Raw genomic sequence first — 22,772 nt, forward strand, 5'->3', positions numbered from 1 at the left:
ATGTATTTTGAAACCCGAATTGGGGAAACCAAGTGCGGCAACAAATGTATCATAAGAAGCTGTGAAGCGAACGTCAGAGGTGATCCAGCTGACAGTGTGGTTTGGGCCAAAGTGACATGTGGCATAGAACTGGTGAGTGGAAGCAGCATTAAAGTCGCGATGGAAGGCAAACGGGGCGGCATGCGAATATGCTCAACATCAATATAGAGATGATTAGATAACCCCTTAGGAACTATGACTGTGGTAAAAATGACAGCATGGACGTGTGTGCGGAAACGTGAGTCCATAGAGTCATGTACGACAGCGTATTGATCAATGTTGCGGCAGAAAGTGAGATATGAAGCTGCGCCAAGTGTGGTGAAGTTCGTGATTGCACGACCTAAAGTGGCAGGAGGTTCTAGTGAGATGCGGCGAGCTTCACCTGCGGGCTGGGCATGAGGAGGTTGTGGCATGTAGGACGCCTTGCGAGTCCCGAGCTTTGGCTTGGACCTTCGATCGACGTGCTGGTCAGGAAGGTCCTCGGCGGCAAGCTCCTCCTCGAAGTCGGGGTCATCACCATCAGACGACGAGGGGAGTTGTGGAGATGGAGAACGCCGGGCCGGAGAACGCCGGGCAGTCCGTTTGAAGGGACGACGGGGCTCATCCGATTCCGACCCCGTTCTAGTAGGGGCGCGAGATGATGAGCCAGCCACGGTCTTCCGAGCGCTATGCTTAGTCTTGCCCATGGAGCACAAAAACCTACGCGGATGAAAACTCCCCGAGAGAACCAAACAAACGCGAAAGGAGATGGAGAACGACCTGAAGATGGATCCCACGAAGAAGAAGGAGGAAGAAGGGGAGGATCCGCGGAGGAGATCGGCCCGATCTCGAGTTTGGCGGCACAGGCAGGAGCTCCTCGAGCTGGCGGCGGCGGCTGTGGTAGGGAAAAGGGGCGCTGAGGGTTAGGGCAAGAGTCCAGCCCCCACGCCCAGCTATATATATAGGCCCGAGGCGTCGGACGTCCGAGAGGCGTCGGACGTCCGGAGGTGATTGTGGCGTCGGACGACCGACACATGTCGGAAGACCGGAAGGGAATTTGCCGCCGGACGTCCGAGACATGACGGACGTCCGAGAGGGAGGAGGAGGCAGAGGCTGATTCTGGATTTCTTTGTTTTGATGATGAGATGATGACTTGCATGGTTTCTCACAAAAAGTACGAACATAGTAGCCTACAAGCATTACATGTACTACTTGGGGACAGAAATTGATTTATGCATACATTGTAAGCTTTAAAAACAGAAAATTAAGACACACTCCCCCTAAATGCATGCCCAAATCAAGACACAAACATAATGTGAGTGTGTGTATGTGTGCAAGGTTTCAAGATATGTTGTCAAGCTCCAAGATACCAAGTTCACGCCTAAGTTGACAGAACCTAGCAACGCTAAGTGCCTTGGTGAAAACGTCGGCTAACTGCATGTCGGTACCCACATGGGTAATATCAATGTCACCCTTTTGCACATGGTCTCTCAAGAAATGATACCTAATATCAATATGTTTTGTGCAGGGTGATCAATGGGGTTCTCGGAGATCTTTATGGCACTTTCATTATCACAGAGAAGAGGAACGTGTCGATACGTGATACCATAATCCTTTAGTGTTTGCCTCATCCATAGCAGTTGGGTTGCACAGCTTGCGGCTGCAATATATTCGGCCTCGGCCATAGAGAGAGAAACACAGTTCTGCTTTTTCGAGGACCAACTTACCAAGGAGCGTCCAAGAAACTGACATGCACCGGAAGTGGATTTCCGTCCCACTTTATCACCGGCCCAATCCGCATCGGAATACCCAATAAGATCAAACTTTGCATCCTTAGGGTACCATAAGCCTAACTTTGGGGTGTGAACAAGGTATCTAAGAATATGCTTAACCGCCGTGTGATGGCTTTCCCTAGGGGAAGCTTGAAATCTAGCACATATGCCTACACTTAACATGATGTCCGGTCTAGATGCACAAAGATAAAGTAGCGAACCAATCATGGAGCGGTAAGTAGATGGGTCAAAAGGAATACCGTTTGTGTCTTCATTTAGAACTACATCGGTGGCCATGGGTGTCTTCATTGGTTTAACATTTGTCATATCAAATTTTTCAAGAATGTCCTTGAGGTACTTAGTTTGAGACAAGAAAATCCCTTCTTGAAATTGTTGTATTTGAAAACCAAGAAATAACTTCAAGTCCGTGTTGAGTGACATCTCAAAGGTCTTGATCATGGAGGCCGCAAACTTCTTGCATAAATGGATCTTAGGAGAACCAAAAATGATGTCATCTACATAGATTTGGCATAAGATCAAATCACCATTTTCCCTCTTAGTCAAAAGAGTGGGATCGATCACCCCCACCACAAAGCCATCACCGAGTAGGAACTTCTTAAGATGATCATACCAAGCACGGGGTGCTTGTTTGAGGCCATACAGAGCCTTGTGAAGTTTATATACATGGTCTTTGTGGTGAGGGTCAACAAACCCAGGTAGTTGTGATGCATATACCTCTTCTTGTAGAGGACCATTAAGAAAAGCACTTTTCACATCCATTTGATGCAAAGTAAAACCATTGAAAGCAGCATAGGCCAATAAAATGCGAATGGACTCAAGACGAGCAACAGGGGCGAAAGTTTCACCAAAGTCCAAACCTTCAACTTGGGAGTACCCCTGTGCTACTAACCTTGCCTTGTTGCGTAGGACAGTCCCGTTCTCATCTTCCTTGTTCTTGAAAATCCATTTAGTTCCAATGACATTATGTTCCTCAGTTGGTCGTTCTACCAATGACCATACTTCGTTGCGTGTAAAACTGTTTAGCTCCTCTTGCATAGCAAGGAGCCAGTCATTGTCACACAATGCATCCTGAACCCTGTGTGGCACGGTACTAGAGACAAACGAAAAGTGAGCAAAAAAGTTTGTTAATTGTTTACGAGTCACTCTACCTTCCGACACGCCAGTGAGGATTTGATCAATATCAACACGACCGGCCACACCTGGCATGATGGAGGTCAAGGTTTCACGAGGTTCGACTTTGTTTCCATCATCAACGTCCTCAACATATGGATCATTTATGTGCGGAGGAAGATATTCCTCTTCGCGTTGCACCTGTTGAGGTTCATCATCAAACATACCCATACTTTGGTCTACCTCTTGAAGATCAACTTGTTCTTGAGTGTGATGAGGGTGAGAGACATGTTCTCCCACTTGATCCTCAACAACTGGCATGATGTGTGTGCCAGTATCTTGTGGAGGTACGGGCAGTGAACTGTCTTGAGGATGAGAAATACTCTCATCATCTTCATCATCATCATGGGGTCTTTGTTCCATGGGAAGATGTGCACCTACACCCATGTTTAGGATATCTTGTGGGGAGTCTTCTTCACCTGCATCATTTAGATCAACGTGCTCCCCATGGGAGCGGTTAAATTCATCAAACGTCACGTCACAGGTTTCTATAACACATCCAGTGGATTTGTTGTAGACTCTGTAGGCGTGAGAGTTTGACCCATAGCCAACAAAAATCCCTTCAGTTGTTTTGGATTGAAATTTTCCTAACCGTTCCCGTTTGTTGAGAATGAAACATTTGCATCCAAACACACGAAAGTACTTAACATTGGGCTTGTTCCTAGTTAGGAGCTCATATGGAGTCTTCTCCAATATTTATCAAAGGAAGAGCCGGTTTGATGCATGGCATGGTGTGTTGACGGCCTCAGCCCAAAAACTATGTGGTGACTTGTATTCGTCTAACATGGACCTTGCCATTTCCACAAGTGTCCGGTTCTTCCTCTCTGCCACACCATTTTGTTGAGGGGTGTAACGTGCGGAGTACTGATGTTCAATTCCCTCATCACTAAGAAATTCTTCTAGGGTGTAGTTCTTGGACTCAGAGCCATTATCACTTCTTACTGCCTTGATGTCCTTGTCAAACTTCCGCTGGGCTTGTTTGGCAAAGTCAATGAAGGTGATCTTCGTCTCGTCCTTGGACTTGAGAAAGAACACCCATGTATATCTTGAGTAATCATCAACAATGACTAGGCCATACTTTTTCCCTCCAAGACTTGCCCATGAAGGAGGCCCAAACAGATCCACACGAAGGAGCTCTAACGGCCTCGAAGTGGATACAATGTTCTTGGGTGGATGTCTTGATTGATGTTGTTTCCCAGCTATGCATGCACTGCACACACGATCTTTCTTAAAAGATACATTTGTTAGTCCAAGGATGTGATTGCCGTTTAAGAGACTTTGAAGATTTTTCATGCCAACATGGGCGAGCCGGCGATGCCACAGCCATCCCATGTCGGCCTTGGCCATTAGGCAAGTTGTATGGAAGGTGCTCTCTTTCGAGAAATCAACCGTGTAAAGGTTGCCATCCAACTCTCCAACAAAAGCCACTTCAAGAGTGTCTCTCTTAAAGACTTTCACATCCGTTAGTCCAAATAATGTGTCATAACCGACGGAAGCCAATTGGCAAACTGAAAGTAAATGATATTGAAGAGATTGGACAAGCATGACATTTGCAATAGACATGTCATTAGTGATTGCCACCTTGCCCAACCCAATTACCTGCCCTTTCGACCCTCCACCAAATACAATGCTCATGTATGGTCGAATGGCTTGCATGAAGTCATAGAGCAAGTTACTATCTCCGGTCATATGATTGGTGCATCCACTGTCGATCACCCATTTGGCTCCTCTGGAGAAAACAGCCTGTAACGAATTAAGACTTGGTTTGAGGTACCCATTTTGTCATGGGGCCTTTCACATTAGTTACAAGAGTCTTAGGGACCCAAATAGCATAGAATCGAAATGCATTACAGGGACCAACGAATTTAGCATAGACCTCTCCTTCCTTTGATTTGCGTAGTACATAGGATGGAGGCATGAATTCGGTTGTCTTGTTGTGAGTAGACGAACCCCTAGTGGCCGATCCACTCACAACCTTACCTTTCTCCGTGTGTCCCTCTCGCACAAATATTTCTTTAAGCGGAGTGGTACACTTGAGAGGAGATGCACTTTTCTTGGCAGTGCTTGGGTTGAACCCAAGCCCTTCCTTGGCGAAACCTCCATTGTGTCGACTTAAGATCTCATTGAGAGTCTTTTGTCCTTGTGCACATGTCATGAGACCTCTGTCTAGCTGTGCCTTTAGCGAACAATTTTCCTCAAGGATAGATGTCAGTTCACTACTAGAGTTAGTAGTGCAGGTATCAACATTGATAATAGGTGAGGAGTAGGCCTTAGCTAGAGTGTCAAGATAAGTGACCTTAAGTGCCTCAAAGCTCTTTGTAAGAACAGTGAGTTTCTCTTCCTTGTCTTTGAGAGACAAGGATAGACGCTCACAGCCCTTAGAAAGGGAAGCAAGAGAGTTCACAAGTCGGTCTTTATCATTTAGTAATTCTTTGCACACAGATTCAGCCTTTTTCAAGGAGGCAAGATCATTAGCATGTTTATCAAGGTTTTCACCTACTTTTGAACATAGTGCATCATTTTGTGCTTCCTCATACAGGACTTTCGGCTCAAGGATTTCATTTCTTTCCTTCTCCTCAGTGACGAGGGTTTCGAGTTCCTTGATGGTATTGGTGTGCTTACTCACCATTTCCATAAGTATGCGAAACATAGTGAGCTTCTTTCCTTTAAGAGAGCACATAAATTTGTTTATTTTAGCAAACATGGGATGATCTAAGTCATTATCCTCATAGTGATCTTCCGCATCAAGATACTCATCAGATGGAGTAGAAGCTAGACTGAAAGAGTTTAACCGTGGAGTTACCTTAACCTTATCATGGGAGCTTTGGTCTTCCTCATCTCCCATGGCAATCTTTGCCATCAAACACTTGTGAGCGTTGCCCTTGTAGTCCTTCATATAGTTGTAGTGAACAACATCACCACTTTTGTTGACTAGCCTTAAGGTGCTTTGTGTATCCTGAGCTACTCCGGCAACTCCACCAACATCTTCTGGATCTGATTCTTCTTGTGCAACCATTGCTCTTCCATCTGTTCTCTTGAACTTGGAGTTCATAGGGTTTCGCAACTTCTTCTTTACAAAGGTCTTTGGAAATCTTGGTTTGTCTTCTCTCTTCTCATAAGGGCAGTCATTGGAGAAGTGGTTGGTTTCCTCACAGTTATAGCATTTCCTTACCTTCTTCTTTGGGAATCTTCCCTTGAACTTTCCTGCACTGAACTTCTTTACAAAGAGAGCAATGTCCTCATAAGATGGGCTTTCATCAGAGTCAACATCATCACCATCTTCGCAGTCATCATCACCCTCTTCTTCTTCACTTTCTTCTTCGTCACATTCATGCTTGGCTTTCAAAGCAAGATTGATCTTTGATGTTGAAGTGCCAGGCATGGCAAGGTGCTTTGTTGCATTTGCCTTTGACTCTTCAAATAATTGGAAGGTGGATATGATGTCATCCAGAGTCATTTCTTTGAACCCATGGTGCTGCCTCATGTCCCATACCATTTGATGGTGATACGGAGCAAGAGCGTGAAGTAACTTGTCCACAAGAAATCTCTTGGTCAGATTGAAGCCATCTTGCGTCTTGTCATAGTCACATGACTCAATGTCTGCGGCGAGAGTCATGAGCCGTTCTAGTAGTTGCTTGGGAGATTCACCCTTTTCCATACAGAAATTCTGTAATTGCCCCTTGGCAATTTCATATTGAGCAAGCCGAAGAGTAGAGGTACCGGTCTTGGTCCTTATGATGCTATCCCACAGTTCCTTGGCACTTGTGATGTGAATGTATGGTCTTCGTTGCTTGTCATTCATTCCTTTTCTTATGCACATGATCGCAGTGTCATTGAGATGCTTCTCATAAGTTTCTCTGGGCGTGAGGCACCTTGGATCTATAGGATTGTACCCATGCTCGAGGATGTCCAACATCTCATCATTGGCGTACCTAAGATGATCCTGCATACCAACTCTCCACAAAGCAAAATCGGAATTGTCATCAAGCAAGGGAGGTTTTCCTCCTGGATTGTACTTAGGTTTCTCAATTTGAGATCTAGCATAAAGCCATGGAACACTGGTTTGGTTCCTCTCCGGAGGTGGTTGGCCAAATGAAGTACCGTGCACATGTGGCCCTGAGGCCCTCGGGGACGTGGTTGTCCCCGTGGTTAGTGATGCTAGTCTCATTTGGACCATGGCCTCAAGACAAGCATCATGCTCCTCTTTTTGCTTGGCGAGGGCCCGTTCCAGGTCCTCAGAGGTGAAAGACTTGACTTCCGAGGAAGTCCCGTCCCTCTGCACTGGAGCTACCGTAGCTGGTTCCCCGTCCATCTCGCTCTAGGGCGGTTAAGCCACACGAATAGAGCACGAGGCTCTGATACCAATTGAAAAGGATCGAGATGGACCTAGAGGGGGGTGAATAGGTACAAATCCAAATTTTAATAATTACTTAGCAATTTTAGGCAAAAGTGCGGAATATGAGTGTAAGCCTAATAATTGCTACGACAAGGACTAAGCTATTTTGAGTGAAGTAAGACAAGCGGTAAACAATAATCAAATACAAGTACGTAAAAAGGATTAACACAAGTCGAGAGTTAGGGTTAGGAATAACCGAAACTCCAAGAGAGACAAGGATGTATCCCGATGTTCACTTCCTTGGAGGGAAGCTACGTCACCGTTAGAGGGGCGGATGTTACCACGAAGGCACACCAACGCCACGAAGGCTCACCTATTCTCCCTTTGAGATAACTCCACGAAGGCGTTTCTCAACCACTAGTGGTAAGCCTTGAGGTGGCTTCCAAACCTTCACAAACTTTACGGGGGATATCACAATGGTTTGATTCCTCTCCGAAGACTCCTACCGCCTAGGAGTCTCCAACCTCCAAGAGTAACAAGATCACGGGGATTGCTCAAAACTTGCTCAAATCACAAATCACTTTGGTGGGAAGGAGGAGAGGGGGACGATCTATATTTTGATTGCAACAACACTCAAAGGGACTCACAAATGCTCTTGGGATCTAGGATTTGGTGTAGACAAGAGTGAGTGAGAGGAAAGGTGTTCTTGGGTGTATTCTAGCTGTGTTGAACACCCTTTCACGAGGTGGGAGAAGAGTATATATAGTGGGGAGTGAAATACAACCATTGGGACACTTTAAGTCACACACGGTCCGGACGTCCGACAGTTCCCGGAAGTCCGGACGTCCGCGAGGGGTCGGACGTCCGACACGGGTCGGTCGTCCGAGGCCTGTAGATATGACTGAAACTGTTTTGAATTGAACAGCGACCGGACGTCCGGAGAGGACCGGAAATCCGAGTTATACGACTCAACTTCTTCTGGTGGTAGGTTCCGGATTTCCGAAGGGTGTCGGACGTCCGGCCCTCGGACGTCCGGAGGGAGCCGGAAATCCGAGTTATAGAACTCAACTACTACTGGTACAGGGTTCCGGAATTCCGGGGCTGGTCGGACGTCAGGCCCTCGGATGTCCGGAGGGAGCCGGATTTCCGAGTTATATCGCTCACAAACTTCTGGTGAAGGGCTGCGGATTTCCGAAGCCTGCCGGTCGTCCGGCCCTCGGACGACCGGAGGGAGCCGGAAGTCCGAGGCTATAGACCTGTTTTGATATAAGAACAGAGTGGAGAATATGTGGTATTGGGAATGACAGTAAAGATGTGGTATGAGCAAGTTCATTGCAAAACCTGTGATCCCCTCTTAATAGTGTGGGATCCCTATACTCAATATCAGTAAACTCAAAAGACTAGTCTACATCATCTTTTCTTAATCCCGAGCCTTCTCGAAATATAAATCCCCAATCTTCTCAGACAACCTTTGGCACATAATTCTCAATCTACTAAAGTACTTGCCATCCTGAGATACACTCAACAAATAGGATTAGTTTCCTATGTATGTGTTGTCATTAACACCAAAAGACGATTAGGGGCATAGCATGCACTTTCAACTTCGCCGCCCTCTCTTCTCCCGTGAAGAGACATGGGGGCTGACTGATCGATGTCCGACACGACCATTCGATGTGAAGAGTACGGATATGGGCGATCGCCTTTGTCCGTCAATGGCACGCGGCCTTTCAGGCGCAACTCCTCAAAACAACCGCCTCGCTCCACCACTCCCATGACCCGCGGTAAATGTGCGTCATGGGAAGAGAGTAAGAGTCATCATTAATGCAGGGAATTGTAGTCGCATGTGCGTGTGCACTGTTTTCGGGCCTAGCCCAACAAATTTCACGGATGCATGTGTGGCCCAAGCCCGGGGGCTACTCTCGGTGTACTAAAATATGGGGGCTTTACTACCTTGACTTGTATACAGGCAGCTGTGGCACCCGGACCGGCAAGACCGTGTCGATCAGCACGAGCCCCCGTACTACTACAAGCGAAGAACAGAAACAAAGCCCCGGCAAGCCACCTTGTCGGGAGGATGGAAGCCAGACATTAATCGTGCCCGTCAAGGCCCCTCTAGATCTTTACTACTCCACCTCATCAGGTTGGTTGTCAGCATCAGCACGTGTCGATCTAGCAGGTTGTTAGGTGGGTCTAGTCATAGGCATGCGGTCGCTTTAACGACACCTTATCCCGTGGCGTGTCAAGCAAATATAAGGTAGCTCAGCGAATGATGACACACAAGTATAGGGGATCAATCGTAGTCCTTTCGATAAGTAAGAGTGTCGAACCCAACGAGGAGCAGAAGGATCCGACAAGTGGTTTTCAGCAAGGAAATATCTGCAAGCACTGAAATTATCGGTAACAAGTGATTGTGTGGTGAGATGATTCGTAGCAAGCAACAAGTAACAAAAGTAGCAACGGTGCAGCAAAGTGGCCCAATCCCTTTTGTAGCAAGGGACAAGCCAGGACAAAGTCTTATAGGAGGAAAAACACTCCCGAGGACACATGGGAATTTCTGTCATGCTAGTTTTCATCATGTTCATATGATTCGCGTTCGTTACTTTGATAGTTTGATATGTGGGTCGACCGGTGCTTGGGTACTCTCCTTACTTGGACAAGCATCCCACTTATGATTAACCCCTGTCGCAAGCATCCGCAACTACGAAACAAGAATTAAGACAAAGTCTAACCATAGCATTAAACTAGTGGATCCAAATCAGCCCCCTACGAAGCAACGCATAAACTAGGGTTTAAGCTTCTTTCACTCTAGCAACCCATCATCTACTTACTACTTCCCAATGCCTTCCTCTAGGCCCAAATAATGATGAGGTGTTATGTAGTCGACGTTCACATAACACCACTAGAGGAAAAACAACATACAACACATCAAAATATCGAACGAATACCAAATTCACATGACTACTATTAGCATGACTTATCCCATGTCCTTAGGAACAAAAGTAACTACTCACAAAGCATACTCATATACATGACCAGAGAGCTAATGAGTAGCATCAAGGATCTGAACATAAACTCTTCCACCAAGTAATCCAACTAGCATCAACTACAAAGAGTAACTAACACTACCAGCAACCTTACAAGTACCAATCGAAGTCGCGAGACGGAGATTGGTTACAAGAGATGAACTAGGGTTTGGAGCTGAGATGGTGCTGGTGAAGATGTTGATGGTGATGATTCCCCTCCGATGAGAGGAGTGTTGGTGATGACGATGGCGACGATTTCCCCCTCCGGGAGGGAAGTTTCCCCGGCAGGATCGTCCTGCCGGAGCTCTAGATTGGTTGTGCTCAAGTTCCACCTCGTGGCGGCGGCGAATCCACGAAAAAGCCTCCTGGTTTGTTTCCGGACGAAACCCTTCATATAGCAGAAGAGGGGGCCAGAGGGCCAGCTGGGTGCCCACAAGCCCCCTAGGCGCCGCCAGGGGGTGGCCGCGCCTAGCGGGCTTGTGGCCACCTGCTGGCTCCCCTGTGGCACTTTTTCGGACTAGTATTTTCTACAATTCCCGAAAAAAATCCTCGTTGATTTTTACGGCGTTTGGAGTTGCGCCTTTTTCAAACTTGCTCCTTTTTCAGGCCAGAATTCCAGCTGTCGGCATTCTCCCTCTTCATGTAAACCTTGCAAAATAAGAGAGAAAAGGCATAAGTATTGTACCGTGAAGTGAAATAACAGCCCAAGAAGCGATAAATATCAACATAAAAGCATGATGCAAAATGGACGTATCAACTCCCCCAAGCTTAGACCTCGCTTGTCCTCAAGCGAAAGCCTAGCTCAATAAATATGTCCACATGTTTAGGGAGAGAGGTGTCAACAAAACAAGATACGAACATGCAGGCATCATGGTCATTATCAGAACAGCAATACCAACATATAATCTCTCATGCTAAAGTAACAATTCCTTCACAAAGTAAAGCATGGATCAAGAACCTTATCGAGAAGTAACAACCGATAGCCTGTAGTCATTGAAGCAATTGCAATTTATCACAACATCAGAAAGATTCGAATAAGAGCTTGCAAAGCAAATCCACATACTCAATCATCTTTTCATTCTCTACAATTGCTACAACTCACGTGGTACTCATGAGATCAAAGTTTCAGCTGGACATAGAGAAAGATAGGGGCTTATAGTTTTGCCTCCCAACTGCTTACCTCAAGGGTAATGTCAACAACAATAATTCATGAATGCTTACCTCCAAGTTCACATATGAATATAGATCTTTCCCTAGCATATGACGTTAGCCAAGATAAAGGCGAAACAAGGAATTGGTGAAGATCACCATGACTCTTTCAAGGGAAAAAAGTAAAGGTACAAGATAGGCCCTTCGCAGAGGGAAGCAGAGGTTGTCATGCGCTTTTGAGGTTTGGATGCGTGTCCTCTTAGTGCGGAGGAACGTCACTTTATATTGCCTCCTGTGATAAAGAACTTTATTATGCAGTCTGTCGCTTTTATGTCTTCCTCATCACAGGTTCGTACAAAGCTTATTTTCCACACACTAATAGATCATACATATTAAGGAGCAATTTTTATTGCTTGCACCGATGACAACTTACTTGAGGGATCTTATTCAATCCATAGGTAGGTATGGTGGACTCTCATGGCAAAACTGGGTTGAAGGTTTATGGATGCACAAGTAGTATCTCTACTTGGTGCGGGAGTTTTGGCTAATATGAGGTGGAAGCAATCGTCACATGCTAAGGGATCTCTAATCATATAACATTGTTCGGAACCAAGCAAACACAATTCATTATGTTGTCTTGCTTGTCCAACATCTACTCCTAGGCATGGCATAGTTTAGTGAGTGTTCACAATCATAGATGGTGTCAAAGATAATATATTTATATGTGAACCTCTCCTTCCTTATCACTTCCTATTAATTGCAAGAATGACCAAAGTCTATGTTTGTCTACCCTCAACAAGTTTCAATCAACATTCTTTTTATATGTGAAGCCATCACTTCCCATAAGATCATTACATGATCTTTCATGCTTTTGTTCTTTTCTCACCTTTTTTCATGGCAAGAGGCAAAGCCCTCAAGTAAGACGCTCTTTATTATATGACTCACGAGCTCGAATACATCGGCGGTGACACAAAGCAAAAAATCAAGACTAAAACACTAAGACTTTTAATCTATTAGAGAAAGAGAAACTGAAAAGGAACAAACTAAAACAAAGGTAAAGGCAAAAGATGCGATGGTGATACGATACCGGGGAAACTCCCCCAAGTTTGGTGCCAGACAAGGGGATTGCCCATACCCATGTTTAGTTGTCTTCCTTTGGAGGTGATGGTGGTGGAGTTGTAGCAATCTTTGATTCCCAGAGGGCCATCAATCTTTGATTTTTACCTTGGAGATCTACGATATGTTTCTCCAGCAAAACAACTTCACGAGTGAGATAAGTATTGCGAGCACGAGTTATTTCACAAAACCTCAAGAGTTCAATCAAGGATAGAGACAGTAGGTGGAGGTAGGGTTGGAGGAAATCCACTTCTTCAACTTCTTCCTTGTTGAGCAAAGATTCCACTTCGTCCCATGCCTGATTCTTCTCCTTAGCTTTGCCCTTGGTTTCTTTAGGTAGCCTTTCCTTGGCCTCCATTCTTTTCAGATCAACATTTACTTCTCAATAGGCTTGAGGGAGATTTTTCTCCCCCACAGATTCCTGGGACGACATCTTGACCTAGATCTGCGGCAGAAAACAGGCTCGAAACGAAAACAGAGGAAATCTGTGTGATACAAGGGTCAGACCTTACGGGAGAATATATATTGATTTTTTCAAGACCAGAAGGAGTACTCCGCACGAAAACGGAGTCCGGGAGGCGCACGAGGTGGCCACAAGCCCCCTGGCGCGGCCAGGGGGTATGCCCGCGCCTGGCAGGCTTGTCGCCTCCTCGCGCGCTTTCCGGACTACTTCCAATTTTTTTATTTTTTCAAATATTTCAAAACACAGAAAATTTCCTACTCGAAAAGTTTTGGAGTCTGTTTTCTTACCGAATCACATACCTCTTCGTTTTCGGAGTCTGAAATAGGCTGATAAATGTCCCTTAGGTATTCTTCCGGAGTTATGGTATTGATAATATTTCTTTCAACATTTATGGGAGTACCTGAGATATAATGCTTGATTCTCTGCCCATTTACAACTCTCGGACAATTACCTTCCGTGTTATTGATCTTGATAGCGCCGGAACGATACACTTCCTCAACAATATAGGGACCTTCCAATTTAGAGAGAAGCTTGCGTGCAAAGAATCTTCAACGAGAATTATATAGCAAGACATAATCACCTACATTGAACTCACGCTTTTGTATCCTCTTATCATGCCACCTCCTAACCTTTTCTTTGAACAGCTTGGCATTCTCATATGCATGAGTTCTCCATTCATCAAGCGAGCTAATGTTAAATAACCTCTTCTCACCGGCAAGTTTGAAATCAAAGTTGAGCTCTTTGATTGCCCAATAAGCTTTATGCTCTAGCTCAAGAGGTAAATGACATGCTTTACCGTACACCATTTTGTATGGAGACATGCCCATGGGATTCTTATAGGCAGTTCTATAAACCCACTATGCATCATCGAGCTTCTTAGACCAATTCTTTCTAGACCTATTGGCAGTCTTTTGCAGAATCAGTTTAATCTCCCTATTGCTTAGCTCTACTTGACCACTGGACTGAGGGTGATAGGGGGACGCAATTCTATGGTTGACATCGTACTTAGCAAGCGTTTTACGGAAAGCACCATGAATAAAGTGTGAACCACCGTCGGTCATTAGATATCTAGGGACTCCAAATCTAGGGAAAATAACTTCTTTAAGCATCCCGATAGAGGTGTTGTGATCAGCACAACTAGTGGGGATAGCTTCGACCCACTTAGTGACGTAATCAACAGCAACTAGGATATGAGTATACCCATTGGATTTTGGAAAAGGTCCCATATAATCAAAGCCTCATACATCAAATGGTTCAATGACAAGTGAATAGTTCATAGGCATTTCCTGACGTTTGCTAATATTACCTATTCATTGACATTCGTCACAAGACAAGATAAACTTACGAGCATCCTTGAAGAGAGTGGGCCAATAGAAACCTGATTACAATACCTTGTGTGCAGTTCTATCTCCCGCATGGTGTCCTCCGTAGGCCTCGGAGTGACACTTCTGTAGGATCTGTCCATGTTCATGTTCAGGTACACAACGTCTAATAACACCATCTACGCCTTCCTTATAAAGGTGAGGGTCATCCCAAAAGTAATGTCTCAAGTCAAAGAAGAATTTCTTCTTTTGCTGATATGTGAAACTAGGTGGTATATATTTCGCAACGATATAGTTTGCATAGTCAGCATACCACGGTGCACTACGTGAAGCATTGATGACATTCAATTGCTCATCGGGAAAGCTATCATCAATAGGTTGTGGATCATCAAGAACGTTCTCCAACCTAGACAAGTTATCTGCTACGGGGTTATCAGCACCCTTCCTGTCGACAACGTCCAAATCAAATTCTTGTAGCAAGAGAACCCATCTGATAAGTCTAGGTTTAGCGTCCTTCTTCTCCATGAGGTACTTAATAGCAGCATGATCAGTGTGAATAGTGACTTTGGAATCAACTATGTACGGCCTGAACTTTTCACATGCAAACACGACTGCTAAAAACTCCTTTTCCATAGTAGCATAGTTTCTTTGGGCACTGTCTAGAGTTTTACTAGAGTAGTGAATAACATTCAACTTCTTGTCAACTCTTTGCCCTAGGACAGCACCAGCAGCATAATCGCTAGCATCACACATGATTTCAAACGGCAAGTTCCAATCAGGTGGTTGAACAATAGGTGCAGTTATCAAAGCCCTCTTAAGTATTTAGAAGGCTTCCTCACAATCATCGTCAAAGACAAAAGGAATATCCTTTTGCAAGAGATTGGTAAGAGGCCTAGAAATCTTAGAGAAGTCTTTAATGAACCTTCTATAGAAACCAGCATGACCAAGGAAACTTCTTATACCTTTGAAATATGTGGGGTAAGGCATTTTCTTGATTGCATCAACCTTAGCCTTATCGACTTCAATACCTCTTTTAGAAATTTTATGTCCTAAGACGATGCCTTCATTAACCATAAAGTGGCACTTCTCCCAATTCAAGATAAGATTGGTATCTTTACATCTCTGCAAGACTCGATCAAGGTTGCTAAGGAAATCATCAAAGGAAGACCCATAAACGGAGAAGTCATCCATGAAAACCTCAACAATCTTTTCACAAAAGTCAGAGAATATAGACATCATACATCTTTGAAAGGTGGCATGTGCATTACATAAGCCAAAAGGCATACGTCTATAAGAAATGGTACCGAAAGGGCAGGTGAAAGTGGTTTTCTCCTGATCAGATTGTGCAACTGGTATTTGGGAGAAACCAGAATAACCGTCTAGAAAGCAGAAGTGTGTGTGTTTAGACAGTTTTCTAGCATTTGGTCGATAAAAGGCAAAGGGTAATGATCTTTCCTAGTAGCTTTATTCCATTTCCTAAAATCGATCACCATCCTATAGCCAATAATAATCCTCTCTGGGATCAATTCATCCTTATCATTAGGGACAACGGTAATACCTCCCTTCTTAGGGACGCAATGCACTGGACTCACCCAATCGCTATGAGCAACAGGATAGATAATACATGCTTCCAGGAGCTTTAGTATTTCTTTTCTTACTACCTCTTTCATCTTAGGATTCATTCTCCTTTGATGATCAGCAACTGCTTTGAAATCAGGATCAGTTTTGATCTTGTGCGGGCATAGAGTGGGACTAATGCCCTTAAGATCATCAAGTGTATATCCAATAGCAGCACGATGCTTCCTCAGAGTTTTTAGTAACTTCTTTTCTTCATGCTCTAAGAGGCTAGCACTAATTATAACAGGATATATCTCTTTCTCATCAAGATAAGCATACTTAAGAGTATCAGGCAATTGTTTAAGCTCGAACACAGGATCACCCTTTGGTGGGGGTGGATCCCCAAGGAGTTCAACAGGCAAATTATTCTTAAGGATAGGATATTGTTCTAAGACAACTCTATCTATTTCATCCCTTTCATCCATATGCATATCATTTTCATGCTCAAGCAAGTATTGCTCTAAGGGATCAGTAGGAGGCACGGCAATAGAAGCCAAGGCAATAGTTTCATCCTTACTGGGCAACTCTTTTTCATGAGGTTGTCTACCAAACTTGGAGAAATTGAACTCGTGTGACACACCTTCAAAGCCAACAGTGACAGTTTGCTTCTCACAATCAATATGAGCATTGATAGTATTGAGAAAAGGTCTACCAAATATGATGGGACAGAATCTATCTTGTGCGGTAGCAAGAACGAGGAAATCAGTAGGATACTTCGTTTTACCACACAAGACTTCAACATCCCTAACAATTACCATAGGGCAGATAGTATCTCTATTGGCAAGCTGAATAGTGACATCAATGGGTTCTATCTCAACAGGTGCAATCTCGTCTTTGATTTCATCATATAAGGATTGAGGTGTTGCACTAACACTAGCACCCACGTCACATAAACCATGGTAGCAATTATCTCCTATCTTAACAGAAACAACAGGCGTGCCAACAACACGCCAATGTTTGTCTCTAGCATGAGGTTTAGCAATTCTAGCAGCATCTTCACAGAAGTGAATATTATGTCCCTCAACATCATTGAACAGGAGATATTTGATAATAGCAATGCTAGGTTCAACTCTAATTTGCTCACGGGGTGTAGGTGTTCTAATGTAGCCTCTACGTATCACAGTTGAAGCTTTAGAATGATCCTTTATCCTCACAGGGAAAGATGGTTTCTCAATGTAAGCACTGGGAACAATAGGATCATTATAGGCAATGACTTTCTCTTCAACTGGATTGGGTTTAACTACATTGACTTCTAAAGGAGGATGATATTTAAACCACTTCTCTTTGGGGAGATCAATATGAGCAGCAAAGGATTCACACAGTGAAGCTACTATCTCAGAGTCAAGTCCATACTTAGCGCTAAAGTCACAAAAAGTATTTGTTTCAACAAAGGATTTAACGCAATCAAACTTGAAATTCATACATGACTCCTTACCTTCTTCAAGCTCCCAATCTTCAGAGTTGCGTTTAATTCTCTGCAATAAATTCCATCTAAAGTCAATATCTTTCTTCATAAAAGAACCGGTACAAGAAGTGTCAAGCATGGTGTGATCATCATGAGAAAGCCGAGCATAGAAGTTCTGAATGATAATTTCTCTCGAGAGCTCATGGTTGGGGCATGAATATAACATTGATTTAATCCTCCCCCAAGCTTGAGCGATGCTTTCTCTGTCACGAGGCCAAAAATTATAAATATAATTCCGATCACGATGTACTAAATGCATAGGATAAAACTTTTGATGAAATTTAAATTTCAACCGATTGTAGTCCCATGATCCAGTATCATCACATGGCCTATACCATGTCAACGCTTTATCCTTCAAATATAAAGGAAAGACCTTTTTCTTGACCTCATCCTCGGGAAAACCCGCAAGCTTAAATAAACCACAAACTTCATCTACATAGATTAGATGCAAGTCTGGATGTGATGTTCCATCTCTTGTAAAAGGATTAGCCAGTAGTTTCTCAAGCATACCCGAAGGAAATTCAAATAAAATATTTTCAGTAGGTGCAGAAGGTTGAGGAGCAACTCTTTGTGCTTCCGTTCGAGGTGAAGATACCCCAAACAAGCCCCTCAAAGGATTAGTATCCATAGTGACAAGTGACAATAAATTTCCGCACACTATATGAATGTTTCCTTACCAAGTTACACATACCAAAGGCGCTTCCCTCCCCGGCAACGGCGCCAGAAAAGAGTCTTGATGACCCACAAGTATAGGGGATCAATCTTAGTCCTTTCAATAAGTAAGAGTGTCGAACCCAACGAGGAGCGGAAGGATCTGACAAGTGGTTTTCAACAAGGAAATATCTGCAAGCACTGAAATTATCGGTAACAAGTGATTGTGTGGTGAGATGATTCGTAGCAAGCAACAAGTAACAAAAGTAGCAACGGTGCAGCAAAGTGGCCCAATCCCTTTTGTAGCAAGGGACAAGCTTGGACAAAGTCTTATAGGAGGAAAAACGCTCCCGAGGACACACGGGAATTTATGTCATGCTAGTTTTCATCATGTTCATATGATTCCCGTTCGTTACTTTGATAGTTTGATATGTGGGTGGACCGGCGCTTGGGTACTGCCCTTACTTGGACAAGCATCCCACTTATGGTTAACCCCTCTCGCAAGCATCCGCAACTACGAAAGAAGAATTAAGACAAAGTCTAACCATAGAATTAAACTAGTGGATCCAAATTAGCCCCTTACGAAGCAACGCAGAAACTAGGGTTTAAGCTTCTGTCACTCTAGTAACCCATCATCTACTTACTACTTCCCAATGCCTTCCTCTAGGCCCAAATAATGGTGAAGTGTTATGTAGTCGACGTTCACATAACACCATTAGAAGAAAAACAACATACAACACATCAAAATATCGAACGAATACCAAATTCACATGACTACTATTAGCATGACTTATCCCATGTCCTCGGGAAAAAAAGTAACTACTCACAAAGCATAATCATATTCATGACCAGAGAGGTAATGAGTAGCATCAAGGATCTGAACATAAACTCTTCCACCAAGTAATCCAACTAGCATCAACTACAAAGAGTAATTAACACTACTAGCAACCTTACAAGTACCAATCGGAGTCGCGAGACGGAGATTGGTTACAAGAGATGAACTAGGGTTTGGAGATGAGATGGTGCTGGTGAAGATGTTGATGGTGATGAGTACCCTCCGATGAGAGGAGTGTTGGTGGTGACGATGACGACGATTTCCCCCTCCGGGGGGGAAGTTTCCCCGGAAGGATCGTCCTGCCGGTGCTCTAGATTGGTTCTGCTCAAGTTCCGCCTCGTGGCGGCGGCGAATCCACGAAAAAGCCTCCTGGTTTTTTTCGGACGAAACCCTTCATATAGCAGAAGAGGGGGGGGCAGAGGGCCAGCTCGGTGCCCACAAGCCCCCTAGGCGCGGCCAGGGGGGTGGCCGCGCCTAGCAGGCTTGTGGCCACCTACTGGCGCCCCTCTGACACTTCTTCGGCCTAGTATTTTTTATAATTCCCGAAAACAATCCTCGTTCATTTTTAGGCGTTTGGAGTTGCGCAGAATAGGTATCTCAAACTTGCTCCTTTTTCAGGCCAGAATTCCAGCTGCCGGCATTCTCCCTCTTCATGTAAACCTTGCAAAATAAGAGACAAAAGGCATAAGTATTGTACCGTGAAGTGAAATAACAGCCCAAGAAGCGATAAATATCAACATAAAAGCATGATGCAAAATGGACGTATAAGCGAACGGCATAGAAGGAGAGGCGGTCCTTGCCGGGAGCATCGCTAGCATTCCACCTCACAGCACATTTAATGTGTATGTCTTTGTTTGTCAGAGTTAGGTGTTTCTCGTTGTTGCTTGTGTCAGTAGTCTGACAGTTAGCCGGTGGACTATTCTCCCACAAAAAGATAAATTTTGCCACGATGGTGACCCCTTGGACTATAAAAGGATGTCCATGGCTATCATTACAAAGGTCGAGACCCCGTTGATTCCACGCGTGTAGATGCTACCACCGAAGTACCCTTTCCGCACGAGCGCAGTCGTATTGTGATCATCCACACGATCCACCAAAACATAGGACATATGGTTTTAGGCTTCGAGCGACCCAAACCTATCTAAAACCGTGTGTACGCTGATGTTGATGATCCTATTTGTGCATTTGTAATCCCCGCACAACCATAGCATTGGGACCTTGCCAGTCCCATAGATCGTCGATTAAGCCCCAACACTCTTTGTTCGCATACAACGGGTGTAAGCCAGTTTGGCACATGAGGAATACTTGGGTTAAACTTGATGATCCTAGCATGTACAGACATGGCCTCGGAACATAGGAGACCGAAAGGTCAAACATGGGTCATATAGTAGATATGATCAACACTGAGATATTCACAATTGAAACCACCTCATTTCACGTGATGATCGGACTTGGGTTGGTGGATTTGGATCATGTCACACTTAGACAACCTGAGGGATGTTGATTTGTGCGGAATTCCATTAGTAATTTTTTATTAACTCAACTAATTATCATGAAAATAGTGAAACGACTTTGCAAATTATGTTGCATTTCAATAGCTCATATTGAAGTTCCCTTGTATTTTGATACATTCCTAGAGAAAACTTAGTTGAAATATGATGGCAGAAATTATGTGGACGAGGTCCATGATTTGAGGATTGTCCTCATTGCTGCACAGAAGGCTTATGTCCTTGATGCACCACTCTATGTGCCACACCCTCAAGCATCATGTGTGGATGTTGTGAACATCTGACATCCACATTCCGCTCATTATTTGATAGTTCAGTGTGTCATGCTTTATGGCTTAGAATTGAGGATCCAAAGATGTTTTGAATCTCACGGAGCATATGAGATGTTCCAAGAGCTAAAATTGGAATTTCAGGCTCATTCCCATGTTGGGAGGTATGAGACCTCTGACAAGTTCTTTGCCTAGAAGATGGAGGAGAATGGCTCAGTCGGTGAGCATGTTCTCAGAACGTCTGGGCGCTATAATCGCTTGAACCAAGTGGGATTTGATCTTCGAGATAAGACGATGATTGATAGAGTTCTCCATTCACTACCTCCAAACTACTAGAGCTTTGTGATGAAATATAACATGCAAGTGATGGAGAAGATGATCCATGAGCTATTCGCGGTATTTTACATCACAGAGGTAGAAATAAAGAAGGATCATGAAGTGTTGATGGTTAATAAGACCACTAGTTTCAAGAAGGGCAAGAGAAAGAAGGGAAACTTCAAGAATGGCAAACTATTTTCTGCTCGAGTAAAGAAACCCAGGGTTGGACCCAAATCCGAAATTGTGTGCTTCTATTGTAAGGGGAACGGTCACTCGAAGTGGAACTGTCCCCAGTACATGGTAGATAAGAAGGATGGCAACATCAACGAAAGTATATTTGATATACATGTTATTGATGTGTACCTTACTAGTACTCGTAGTAGCGCATGGGTATTATATACTTGTTTAGTTGATAATATTGGTAACTCGAAACAAAAGCTGTGAAATAAAAGGAGAGTAGCTAAGGGCGAGGTGACAATGTGTGTTGTAAGTGTTTCAAAGGTTGATGTGATCACCATCACACGCTCCCTCTACCTTCAAGATTATCGTTGAACCTAAATAAATGGTATTTGGTGTCTGCCTTGAGCATGAACATGATTAGATCGTGTTTATTAGTATAAGGTTATTCATTTCAATCAGAGAATAATGGTTGCTCTATTTACATGAATAATACCTTCTATGGTCATGCACCCAATGTGAATGGTTTTTTATATCCCGATCGTAGTGATACACATGTTGATAATATTGATGCCAAAAGATGCAAAGTTAATAATCATAGTACTACATACTTGTGGCACTGCCGCTAAGGTCATATTGGTGTAAAGCACACGAAGAAACTCCATGCTCGTGAATATTTGGACTCACTTGATTTTGAATTGCTTGAGATATGCGAACCATGCCTCATGGGCAAGATGACTAAGACCCCTATTTCCATTACGATGGAGCGGGCAAGTGACTCATTGGAAATAATACATGCTGATCTATGCGGTCCATTTAGTGTTGAAGCGTGTGGTGGATATCGTTATTTTCTTACCTTCACTAATGGTTTGAGTAGATATGGGTATATTTACTTAATGAAACACAAGTCTGAAACGTTTGAAAATTTCAAGCAATTTTAGAGTGAAGTTTAGAATCATCATAACAATAAGAAAAAAATTCTACGATTTGATCAAGGAGGTGAATATCTGAGTTATGAGTTTGGCATGCATTTAAGACAATGTGGAAATTGTTTCACAACTCACGCCACCTGCAACACCTTTGTGTAATGGTGTGTCCGAACATTGTAACCATACTCTATTGGATATGGTGCATTCTATAGTGTCTCTATCGATTTACCACTATCATTTTGGGGTTATGCATTAGAGAGAAGTACATTCACTTTAAATAGGGTACCATTTAAATCCATTGAGATGACACCATATGAATTATGGCTTAGCAAGAAACCTAAGCTGTCATTTCATAGAGTTTGGGGATGCGACACTTATGTCTGATAAGCTCGAACCCAAAGCAGAAAAGTGCATCTTCATAAGATACCCTAAAGCATCAATTGGGTATACCTTCTATCACAGATCCAAAGGCAAGGTATTTGTTACCGAGAATGGATCCTTCTTGAGAAGGAGGTTCCACTAGTGCAGTTGTGTGTTATACAAATGGTTTTTACCCCATTTCCATGTTGAATGTTTAAATCTTTGCCTTGCATGTGTGGGTGATAGGGGGGCT

The sequence above is a fragment of the Hordeum vulgare genome, chromosome 1H, assembly GCF_904849725.1.
Source record: "Hordeum vulgare subsp. vulgare chromosome 1H, MorexV3_pseudomolecules_assembly, whole genome shotgun sequence".
Taxonomy (NCBI): domain Eukaryota; kingdom Viridiplantae; phylum Streptophyta; class Magnoliopsida; order Poales; family Poaceae; genus Hordeum; species Hordeum vulgare.